We start from the raw sequence: 12,250 nt of genomic DNA on the forward strand, positions 1-12,250 counted from the left end.
GGTACCGCTATCAGATTATATCTTTATTGTAACTGAAAAGCATGATTACATTTACTAATGTATAAACCAAAGATTATATGTTTAAAAACTCCGCCCCAGCATCTTGGAAATGTGGGACGGCATACCACACGTTGGTGGGGGCCATATGGCTCACAGCCATGGCTATAAGAATAGGAAACGGAGCTGTATTGAGACAGATCACTGAGAAGAAAATTCAAACGAGTTTGCATCGCTATACACACGTGAAGACATTATGGTAAGTGTTATTATTATTATTATTATTTATTATTATTATCATTATGGATCTAGCATGTTATATTTTATTTTTTATTTTACAAATATAAATGTGAATCAAAGTGTGTAAAGTGCAGAAATTATATATGAAATGTTAGGAAGCGCTTCCTAACATTTCAAATATAATTTCTGCACTTTAATCTACAATTGGTATTTAGTAAGTACCATTGGGAGCCGCTTAGTATTGATTAAATTAATTAATATTGTGTAAGATAAAATGCACAGGCTAGTTGATCACACAAACAACAGTCATTTATTTTGGTTTTTAATTAATATGATTGCCTGAATGTTGTTTAAAATGTGTCGAGTACCAGGTATTTGTTTTGGATTTTAATTAATGTGACTGCCTGAAGGTTATTTAAATATGTGGTAATAGCGACATCTAGTGGTTCATTTTGGGAATGCACCGACACAGTATTTCATCTAATTCGTTTGACAGATATTAATCGTATCTCATTTTCATTATTGGTTCAGAGACAGACAATGCAGAACATCAACAGCAAAGATGCTTTCATGGGTAGAACCAGATCTGATGATGATGATGATGCTTTGCCAAGTTATCAAACGGCACATGGTAAGCTATGTCTATAAATGCCATTGACACGTTTTTATTTATATTTCAAGTTTAAATAGTATGAAATTATAGTCAAGGTCTACAATTTGTTCATTTTTACTTATTTTTAAAAGTTTAAATAGTATGAACGTACAACAGTCTGGATACATTGATAAGTAATTATTAAATAGTAATTATTAAATAATTATTATTTTCTCATTTTTATTTCCCCCGATTTGACAGTAATCACAAATACAGAGAATTTCGATTCGGTTGAAGATAGCCCATTTGGTTTAGATTTCAGCATTATACCCGATTTTACTAATATTTTGGAATTGGCGCCAGACTGTGAGTAACAAGTTATCTTTATTTATTTTTTATTTATTTATTTTTTATTATTAGTTTTATTTATTTATTTATTTTTCCACGGCTAAAGAATTAAAAATAAACCTTGTACAGTTGTGCTGATTTGTTGTCAACTGTACACACTTTATATTCTCAAAAATGAATCTCTTTTTCATGTTATTCTAATTTTATACCGTATGTAATATTTATTTTTTCATTTTTTCACCGGCTAAAGATGCCACAAAAATGGATGATGCGACGGCTGACGGTATTCTACGGGATATATTGAACAAACCTGATTATTGTCACAACGCCACTATACAGACCAGCAATGTTGTTGATGAGCGACCGTTTTTCCCACACGCGACAGGGGGTCGGGCTAAAACATTTGAATATAAAGCAGGTGTGTAATCAAACACTGTTATATGTTATATTGTTATGCTGTGATTTAAATGCCGATTTATATGCATCGACGTTTATATTTATTTTATAATATATGTATTTCAGATGATGCTGTAGCAAGGCGCTATGATCCTACGATACCAACAGGCCGTGATACAGTCGCGCAAATACACAGGCCTAGTACAAGCGGGAAAATATCAAAACGCACAACCGCCGCTGAAACGGAGAACCATCATTTCGCAACAGCAGGTGTGTAATCAAACACTGTTATATGTTATATTGTTATGCTGTGATTTAAATGCCGATTTATATGCATCGACGTTTATATTTATTTTATAATATATGTATTTCAGATGATGCTGTAGCAAGGCGCTATGATCCTACGATACCAACAGGCCGTGATACAGTCGCGCAAATACACAGGCCTAGTACAAGCGGGAAAATATCAAAACGCACAACCGCCGCTGAAACGGAGAACCATCATTTCGCAACAGCAGGTGTGTAATCAAACACTGTTATATGTTATATTGTTATGCTGTTATTTAAATGCCGATTTATATGCATCGACGTTTATATTTATTTTATAATATATGTATTTCAGATGATGCTGTAGCAAGACGCTATGATCCTACGATACCAACAGGCCGTGATACCGGTGCGCAAATACACAGGCCTAGTACAAGCGGGAAAACATCAAAACGCACAGCAATCGCTGAAACGGAGAACCAGCAATTCGTAACGCCGGCAATTGTACATAAGGACGTTGCTAGGTCATCAGTTATGGCGGTGCATAACGGCTGTATCAACCCGAACAAACGAAGGCCTGCTCGACCAAGAACGAATGAGAAGTCATAATTCAGCATTTACAGATCTGAAAAGAAAATTGTCATATTCCGAAAATGATAAGCCGCAACGGAGAAGGATCGCGTTACAAACTGTATCATGCGTAAGTAATGATGTTGCTGTAACATCAAAACACACAGCGTTTAACACTGCAGACCGGGCTGTCGCTGGTAATACAAAGACTGTAAAGGTTAAGAGGGCATCGCGTCTCTCAAGAAGTAATGTTAACCAATTGCAGCAATCAGAGGTAATCACAATTCCAGATACACAGGTTTGTTCTGAAACAGAAGCAAGCCACATAGCAGGCATTGGTTTGTTATCAAATATTAACTCAAGAAGTAATGTTAAGCAGTTGTCACAATCCGATGTCATCACTATTCCTGATACACAGGATTGCTCTGAAGCAAGACACATAGCTGGTAATTCTGTGATATCAGATATTGATGACATAAATGGGCAAGAGCTTATTACAAACTGTGTAGAGTCAACGACACAAGAACCGCAGAATAGTTCTGATGAAGTATTATCAGCCGTTGCAGGAATACCTGATAATACTACAACGGTTGATTGTGTAACATCAATGCCCAATATTTTTACAACGACAGCCATGGTACACGCATCGGCTGATGCTTGTGCACCGGCGCGAGGGATAGAGCCCGACATAGTTGATGAATGTCAAAATTCAGAACAATTAGGCCAAGACGCTGAAATACAATTTTACGCGTTGTTGGGTAAGATACGGGAAGATGTTGAGAACATGGGTGTAAAAGCCGGATATTTGTTAAAACACATTAAAGGTGTGAGCCTCGGTTGTAAATGTAAACAAGACATTGTTAAAGAAGTTGTTGAGACGTATATGAATGTCATGTCAAAATACATAGATCGGTCGGTTAAGACAACTGAATTTATTAAAGCCAACATACATCATTTTGCAGAAATAAATAAACTGATCCGTGACTAGGCATGCTAGGCAATGGTTTGAAACGTGTTTTAAATTTAAATGCCTGTAAAAAACCCCCACGAATTAAACCTTGTTTAACATACAAGATCTCACAGTTATTCCGACGTGCAAAGGTGAAACAGGCTGTGACAACATTAACCAGATTGAGAAAGCGCAAGCGGCACAGGGAACATGTGGTAGGCGGGAAGCAGAGTGCGATGTATGTAGATTTAGATCAATCGCCACCCCAAGCATTACCGAATGACGAATCACAGGCTGACTATATTGAGCGCAATGCAAGCCCCATATATGATGATGCTGTCGGTGTTGAGTCACCCGGTAATGACGAAGGTCGGCAACATGTATACTTGGAGGCGATTAACTGTTATGAACGACAACGACCGTATTTCAGAGCCGTTGAGTACCACAATCACTATCGGTTTGTTAATTTGGACAGGGTTACATCATTTGTAGAGGGGGTTCGAGCCATTCATACGGCTATACAGGCCATGCTCGATGGTGTCTTTGCGGGCGTGGATCCTGCCGACCGCGTTCAGCTTAGATTGGAGGGGGGTGGGTTACACAATGCCATCTATTCGCATCGTAAGCCGCAAGAAACATTAGACGCTGCCAGTTTTTTTAATCAGATTACAAACACGCTTCAAAGTAACGCTGAATTCTTATTATCCACAGGCTTAAGATTTGTGATCAGTATTTTTATGAACAGATCAGGGTCTGGTTTGACTGGGAGGAGTTTACAACGCCTTCCCCAAAGTTTAATAATAAATAAAAGAAAGAGATATCTCTATGACTTCAGAAGCATAGGTAATAACCTGTGTTTGGCCGCTAGCGTCTGTAAACTTCTGGATAAAGGTAACAATGCCAATGATCATGTAATACAGGAGAGAGCGATCCAACTACATAAAGCTTTGAATCTGCCGCTTGATAAAGCGGTCAGCTTTAGCGATGTTGCAATTTTTGAAAATTATTTAAACGTTTCGATCAATCTCCTCTATTACAGTCAAAGTGATTGGAAATACTACAGTACGGACAGTCGTTACAAAGACACGCTGTTTGTGCTATATCACGATTGTCACTTTTATGGGATACTCGATATCAAAGCGTTTCTTGGAGCCCGATATTATTGCATCCGTTGTCATAGCGCTTACCATCATAGAAATAATCACGATTGTCTTTTCTTTTGTAAGGCTTGTCACAGGCCGGATTGTATTGACGATGGTGTGACGGCTTTAAGGTGTTCGGTGTGTAGGGTATTTTGTCGATCAAACGAGTGTTTAGAGCTACACAAAGCTTTAGCTCTTGATCACAAAATATCCTGTCTTGAACATGTATATTGTGACAAATGTTGTCTCTACAGGCGAACAGATCATAACTGCCGAGGCCTAAAGTGCCCCATTTGTAAGGTGTTCGTTGATGGGTTTTCGAACCATTTGTGCTATATACAAACCATCAAGCCGGAAGAGCCCACAAAGAAATACATCTTTTATGATTTTGAGTGTATGCAGGAGACAGGTGTGCACATACCAAACTACTGTTACGCTTTAACATTAACGGGGGAGAAAGACTGGGAGTTTAAGGGTGTTGCATGTATCGAAGACTTTGTAAAGACGTTCATGAAACCAAAATTTGAGCATTACACATTCATAGCCCATAATGCAGGTCGCTATGATGCATATTTTGTGCTGCGCCAGCTGATTAAGGAGAAATTAAAGATGGAATTATTATCTAGAGGCGGCAACATAATGTGCATCACGGTAAAAGATTTGAAGATAAGATTTATCGACTCTTTAAATTTTTTACCCATGCGGCTTAGCAAGTTACCAAAGGCGATGGGGTTTGACGGTACCAAAGGTTATTTCCCACATTTTTTTAACACAGCTGATAACCAAAATTACATAGGCGCTATGCCATCAATAGAGTATTTTGGTCCACAATACATGATGCCTGATGAATTATCTGAGTTTACAGCCTGGTATAAACAGCATGTACACAAACCGTTTAACTTTCAAAAAGAGCTCGTACGATATTGTAAAGAAGATGTGAAAATATTACAAAAAGCTTGTGATGCTTTCAGATCGGCTGTTATAGCCATGACAGAACAGGAATTTCTGATAACAAAGAAAAAAAAAAAGGTTGTGGTTAAACGTCACATCGAAGCTTTTCAATTAGTCACGTTGGCTTCCGTATGCATGGCCATGTACCGTTGTAAATTTTTACAGGAAAAGACACTGGCCCTTGTACCGGGTGATAACTATCACAAGACTCAGAAGCGTTACTCAACGCCAGCCATACAGTGGTTAATGTACATAGAACACAAAGAAGGTGTGAGTATAAGACACGCTTTACAAGGGGGCGAGAAGAAAGTTGGTAAATACAGCCTGGATGGTTACGCCGTGATTAACGGAACACCCACTGCATTTGAATTTCAAGGTTGTTTTTATCACGGCTGTGGTGCTTGTTACAACGCCGATGATAAAAACAAACTGACTAAAACGACCTACGGTCAATTACACCACAAGACGCAGGTAAAGTTGCACTACCTTAAACGTTGTGGATTTCAGATACGTGAAATCTGGGGTTGTGAATGGAAGTCTATGCTAGATTCTGATGCGGATCTACAGGCTTTTCTGAAGGGCAAAGAATTACCCGAACCCTTGGAGCCGCGTGATGCTCTTTATGGCGGGCGCACAAACGCCATAAAGCTGTATCACAAAACAGGCTGTGATGAAAAAATTCAATATTTTGACTTCACCAGTTTATATCCATATGTTAACAAAACCAAAACGTATCCTATACAGCACCCACGCATTATTTATAAGGACTTTGGTGATGTCACAAAGTATTTTGGTTTTGCCAGGGTTAAAGTTTACCCGCCTCGTGGCCTATTTTTTCCGGTTCTGCCGGTTAAAATGGGTGGCAAGTTAATGTTTCCATTATGTCGCACATGCGCTGAGTCTGGACAGACTGAGCCGTGCGTTCATGATTCAGAAAAACGTGCACTCATCGGTACATGGTGTACCGTGGAACTAAACTTGGCTGTAGAAATGGGGTACATGGTGTGTAAAATCTATGAGGTGTGGAATTTTGATGAGAGCTCTGACAAATTGTTTTCAGGCTACATTAAAACGCACCTCAGGGATAAACAAGAGGCCTCTGGTTATCCCGAATGGTGTACAGATGCCGAGAAACGCCAAGAGTATATAGACGCCTATCAAAAAAATGAAGGCGTGTCTTTACGCCCCGATCACATAGAAATCAATCCCGCTAAAAGACAAATTTCAAAATTGTTTTTAAATTCCTTATGGGGTAAATTTGGTCAACGTAGCAACATGCCCAATACGTGTCTAGTGACCGATCCCGACAAACTTTTTGAATACGCGTTCTTACCGTACTATGACGTGTCCGCTTTGGACTTTGTTGACGATGATACAGTTATGGTAAATTGGAAGTATGCCAAAGATCATTACACCAGGGGCGCAATTTCAAATGTAACTATAGCCATCTTTACAACGGCTTATGCACGTGTTGAACTGTACAAACTACTGTATAGATTACAAGATAGATGTCTTTATCACGACACAGATTCTGTGATTTTTGTCAGTAGACCCGGTGACTGGTGTCCGCCATTGGGTGATTATTTAGGCGAGTTGACCAGCGAACTACCCACAGGCACCCATATAACAGAATTTGTCTCAGCCGGTCCCAAGTCATACGGCTATCGACTAAACAACGGAAAGACCTGTTTAAAAGTTAAAGGTATAACGCTCAATGTTGATAATGCGCAGCACGTTAACTTTGACAGCCTGAAAGAACTGGTCTTAGATTATCCTTTAAATCACGAAGGCGATGACCAGAAAAAGGTTGTGATCCGTCAACCCGGTATAGTACGTGTGAAAAAGTGCTGGCAGATAGAGACGCGTACATTGCAGAAGATGCAAAGGTGTGTTTATACTAAACGGTCTCTTACGGACAACTTCACAACACTGCCGTTCGGCTATTAAGATGGACACCAGATTTCAGCACCCTTTCTCATGTATTTTAGCGGGTCCGTCCAATTCGGGTAAAAGTTATTTTGTGAAAACGCTGTTGCAACACGCTGCAACACATATGACTCATGTACCTGATAATGTTGTTTGGTTTTACACCTGTTGGCAGCCTATATACGACCAACTTCTGCGTGATTACCCCGGTACGCGTTTTATAGAGGGCTTACCAGAGTCTTTTAGCGATGATCAACTTTTTCCCCCTGATAAGATTAATTTAACAGTGATTGATGATTTGATGGACGCGGCAAGTAATAATTCTGAGGTTGAGAAAGCTTTCACAAAGTATGTACACCATCGTAATCTCAGTATCCTGTACCTTGTCCAAAACATATTTTGTCAAGGTAAAAAGAGCAGAACTATACATTTAAACACAAAATATATGGTCCTGTTCAAAAACCCCAGGGATAAAATGCAGGTGGGCATTCTGGCTAGACAAATGTACCCATCGAAACATCGTTTTTTTCTCGAAGCCTATGAATCCGCGACGGCTGCCCCTTATGGTTATTTACTGGTTGATTTAAGAAACAACGCTCTTGACGATTATCGTTTACGAAGCGACTTATTCCCACCAGACACGCCTGTCGCTTTTGTCATTAAGAAGCGCGGTTCTATAAAGCTATAACCGTACAACCTTTAGTCATTTGTTGTCATTCTAACAACGGTGAACATGTCGGGGCGGATAAGACGTAATTGGGTGCTTTTAAAAACGTTAATTAAAGCAACACCATTCCAAAGAAATGCTATTTTATCCAACGCTTCAAACGATTTAGTCACGGCTATTTGTGAGATAGCGCTCAACACGCTTAAAGGTAAAATACCGCTGTCTCAACGCCAGTTGAACTACCTTAAAAAGAAGCGAGCGCTTATAAAATCACTTTGTAATAAGAAATGTGCCATTGGAAAAAAGAAGAGGTTGGTTAAACAGTCGGGTGGTTTTATCGGTTCGCTGCTTGGTTTTGCTATACCACTAATTACAGGACTATTGTCTAATCGCTGATGGAGTACGCTGAGAAAATGTATCTGGTACCTCAGAATCAGATAGACCGTTTACATAATAAACCGAACAGCGACAACATACGTAAAACAGCAACGCATGGTCTAGATGTAGAGATCGTGAAAATACTACAGAATAATGATTTATCAGAATATGAAAAAGCAAAGCGATATACAATGTTGTTGCAGAGATACCTGGTGTTGAGTAAACAGGCTGATAGTGAAATGTCAACTTTAGCTCTTATCACCCGTTGCAAAATCTGTTGATGAATCAAATAATACGACACAGCCTATTGCACCCGATGCTGTTTATCATGAGCTTTTGAGCGGTGTTAATGACCGGTATAAGAAAAACTGTGAAATACTATTGAGTAAAATGACACGCTCTAAACACATCACAGACTGGAACAGTAAAGGGGAGTTTCTGTACAAAGGCGTCACTGTGCCTGGTTCCAACATGTTAGATTTAATAAGAAGCATCACGCAAAGTAACGGTGTGTCGATCCGTAATATACCGAATGGTTGGCCTGAATTTATGCGGGCAATGTCTGAATTGAATATTCCCTCAACCGTCATAGCCAATGCGGGGAATAGAATGTGTTTAGAACGATTAAAAGCTGAGAAGCAGGATGACTCTGATGGCGCTGTGACATCGCCCATGTCGTTACAAACCCTTAACAAAGGTCGAATAAATGTTTTAAGTCCCCCAGGTTTAACAACACCGCACGGTTACTTACTGCCTAGGAAAAGATCCGTAAATCTATTTCAGGATTCACAGTGGCTGAAACTATAACATATAACTAATTTATAATATTTTTATACACTGTATTTTGTGTTGGTATTTTGCGCCACAATGTTTAACTTATGTCAATAATATTTTATGTAATGTTTTAAATGCTTCTTTACCGTGTTATATATATATATATATATATATATACATATATCAATAAAATATGCTTATGCTTTATAAAACAACGTTTTGTTCTTTGTTTCTATTGCTGTAAACGGAAGAAATTTCAAGCACGCGATATAAAGTTTAATAAACAACGTTGTTTATTAGAAAAACATCATAGATATGATGCGTTGTACATAAAACGTATCAAACAGAATGTTGATTACAAGTTACACAAACAATACAACGTTGTGCGTAACACGCTTCACACACAGCGTTGTGCGTGAAGCGTTTTATGTACAACGTGTCATAACTATGACACGTTGTACATAAAACGCTTCACGCACAGCGTTGGTTACAAGTTACACAATTCTGTATATATCTATATGCATAATGACTCAGACAATGGCTTCTTGGGAGTCGTCTTACAAAATTTGAAACAAAACAATCATTACGTTTTGTGTCATCACTAAAACGGGCCAGTACATCCACATATTTGTATTTTTTACACATGTAAAATATAAAGTATATGCAATATTGACCGCAAACGGTACTGTTAAAATTTTGCAACTGCTTATTTTGGTGATAAACACTTTTTGAATTCAAGTTTAAAAAATGTATTATTGCTTTTGGGAATAGGGGGCTGTCAGGGGCTAACCCGTAAGAATCAAAAAAGTAACATTCACGCTTTTCGTTAAAATAAGCTGCCAACCAGTGCTCACCCGGCTGCCCGCTGCTATGCGTTTTGATTACAAACGCGCAGGGATATTGCGACAGTTTACTGACCGGCAACATATCGCACGGATATGTTCCTTTAAAAATATGCCTTGTGCTTTGCACGGCGTACAGAATACAGTTTATCTGTAATGTGTTCATTTTTTCAGCAGCGTAGTGTTAGTTTATTTCATTTATAGATAATCGTACAGCACATCGCGCCTTTGATTAATCTCGATGATGTTATCAAATAGAGCGTATATTATCACATTGACTGTCCGGTCCAACGCTTCTGCAAAGCGGAATTCGGCACGTAGATTGCCTGTTCTTATCAGGGAAAGGTGTTCTCCACACTCCTGTTCTGGTGAAAGGTCAAAAGCAAATAGCGTGTAGCCCCTGAGGTACTCTTCGCGGTCAATCAGTATACCATTGTCAGATTTCTGCTTATTTGTGATCTGTATGAGTGACATATACTCTCTTACAGCATTACCGCTTTCAAAGTCGGGTTGAAATGGCTTGGCGGGGTGCGGCGTTCCATCCAGATAAAGGGACGCAAAACTTACATTTTTATGTTCAAAGCACAGGGGGTTCCGGTTATGGATTCCTGAAAATGATTTGTTATCCACGAAACCGGCTATAACTGTTTTCGGCACTTGTCCTAAAAATAAATTTTCTAGATTAAATACTCTACTGCCTTTTGGTACGCTGTAGATTTTCATCCCAACGCGGTCAATCGCGTATTTCGCGTTACCATTTAACAGAGCCTGCGCGTGCCCAATCCGCACGGCCGGTGAGACCTGAACTCTTTTCACGAACAGGGATGCAGCTGTGATCTGTATTTTAAAGGCATCCGCCTCAGACGACATTAAGCAGAATGCGTCTTTGTTTCTGGTTAGTTTAATCTTCAGATCAACGGCGTTTAAAATTAGTTTATGTTGATGGAAAAGGTCGCAGTGAAGCGGGCCTAGCAGTTCAACAGTGCGACTCTGCGCTGTTGCGCCTGCTCGTTTTTTAAATCCCGCATTCGGTCCGTCCAGCGCCGTGTTGTTAAATTCACCATCCGCATCTTTGTAAAATAATCCTGTTGTGTGTTTTGTTGACAATGCATCCGAGCTGTAATTTAATATAGTCTCAATGTACGCGCGGTATGCGTAAAGATTGTTGGATTGTGATATGAGCCTGTCGCCCAAAGTTACATCCACTTGGTTGAATAAAGTCGCTATTGGGTAATTAATAAGTGCGACCCGCGCACCTTGCGGTATCGGCGTGTTATCGGTTCGTACGATCTTACATGTCACGTACAACAGCGTATTGTTCAGATCGTAGTAGTGTTCACCGCTGGCTGCTATATAAAATTCAAGCTGAGCTGTGTCGGATAACGCCGCTAAAGGTTGAACTTCGACGTATAGACTTTTCTCTATGCTAGTTTGTGTCGGGGGCACGTCAAAAAGATCCAGCTCTGTATTTGCACATTCAACGGATTCGTGGTGTATGAAAGACATGTTTAAAAAATATCACCAACGGCACTCTTCGGCTTTCTCTTCTTCTTTGAGTTGCGTCGTCTCTGTTTTTTATTTAAAAAGGGTATGTCCCAAGGCGGAAGCGTTATCATACGCTTCCGTTTTCTTTTAGACACGCCTTTTCTTGTATATATTAGTCCTGAACCGTCTTGCTTTGCTTGGTTCGCCTCGTGTATCTTATTCACAACGGCCGTTGTGGCTTGCCTGATAACATCTTTCGCTATATTACGAACCGCTGTCTTTATATGCGGTTTAGCCAACTCTAAACCTCTCCGGAAAAGAGGAACAGCTTTTCTGAAAAGACTTCGAAAAATACCGCCTAAACCGCAGCCGTACATGTATGCGCTGCCGTGAAAACCTGGTAATCCATTACCGGCTTGAGATTTATAATATTGCGCATAGAGGCCCGGATCGCCATAATTTTTAACAGCGACCATTCTGCTTAGTTAATAAAATTCAGTTTTGCGGCGTCTGAAGTGTAGTTTCACGATCGCTTTCCCAAACTTAAATGCCATGTTCTCGTTTTGGTCGTTCTTTATCTCTATGGCTATCGTGTCAAAATGTGTTTTGCACAATGGTACGTAATCGGGTTTCTCGTATCGTATTGTGACAACCTCATTGTTATAACCCTTCATTTCAACAGTGCGAAGTAGCGGTACATAACTATCCCCGACCCGTTGGTGTTCG

At 39.6% G+C, this 12,250-nt stretch overlaps 1 protein-coding gene and 1 long non-coding RNA gene across 6 annotated transcripts in view; one reads left to right on the forward strand and one right to left on the reverse strand.

Moving 5' to 3' along the window:
• PDE7A (phosphodiesterase 7A) overlaps positions 1-12,250 on the reverse strand; it is a 593,823-nt gene that overhangs the window by 316,115 nt on the left and 265,458 nt on the right. The gene's annotated exons all lie outside the window — the stretch shown is intronic.
• LOC134929336 (uncharacterized) lies at positions 777-1,559 on the forward strand. The gene is made up of 3 exons (XR_010178486.1): positions 777-868; positions 1,091-1,195; positions 1,428-1,559. It is a non-coding gene; the product is annotated as an uncharacterized LOC134929336 (long non-coding RNA).

This window comes from Pseudophryne corroboree, chromosome 5 (genome assembly GCF_028390025.1).
Source record: "Pseudophryne corroboree isolate aPseCor3 chromosome 5, aPseCor3.hap2, whole genome shotgun sequence".
In the NCBI taxonomy this organism is placed as follows: domain Eukaryota; kingdom Metazoa; phylum Chordata; class Amphibia; order Anura; family Myobatrachidae; genus Pseudophryne; species Pseudophryne corroboree.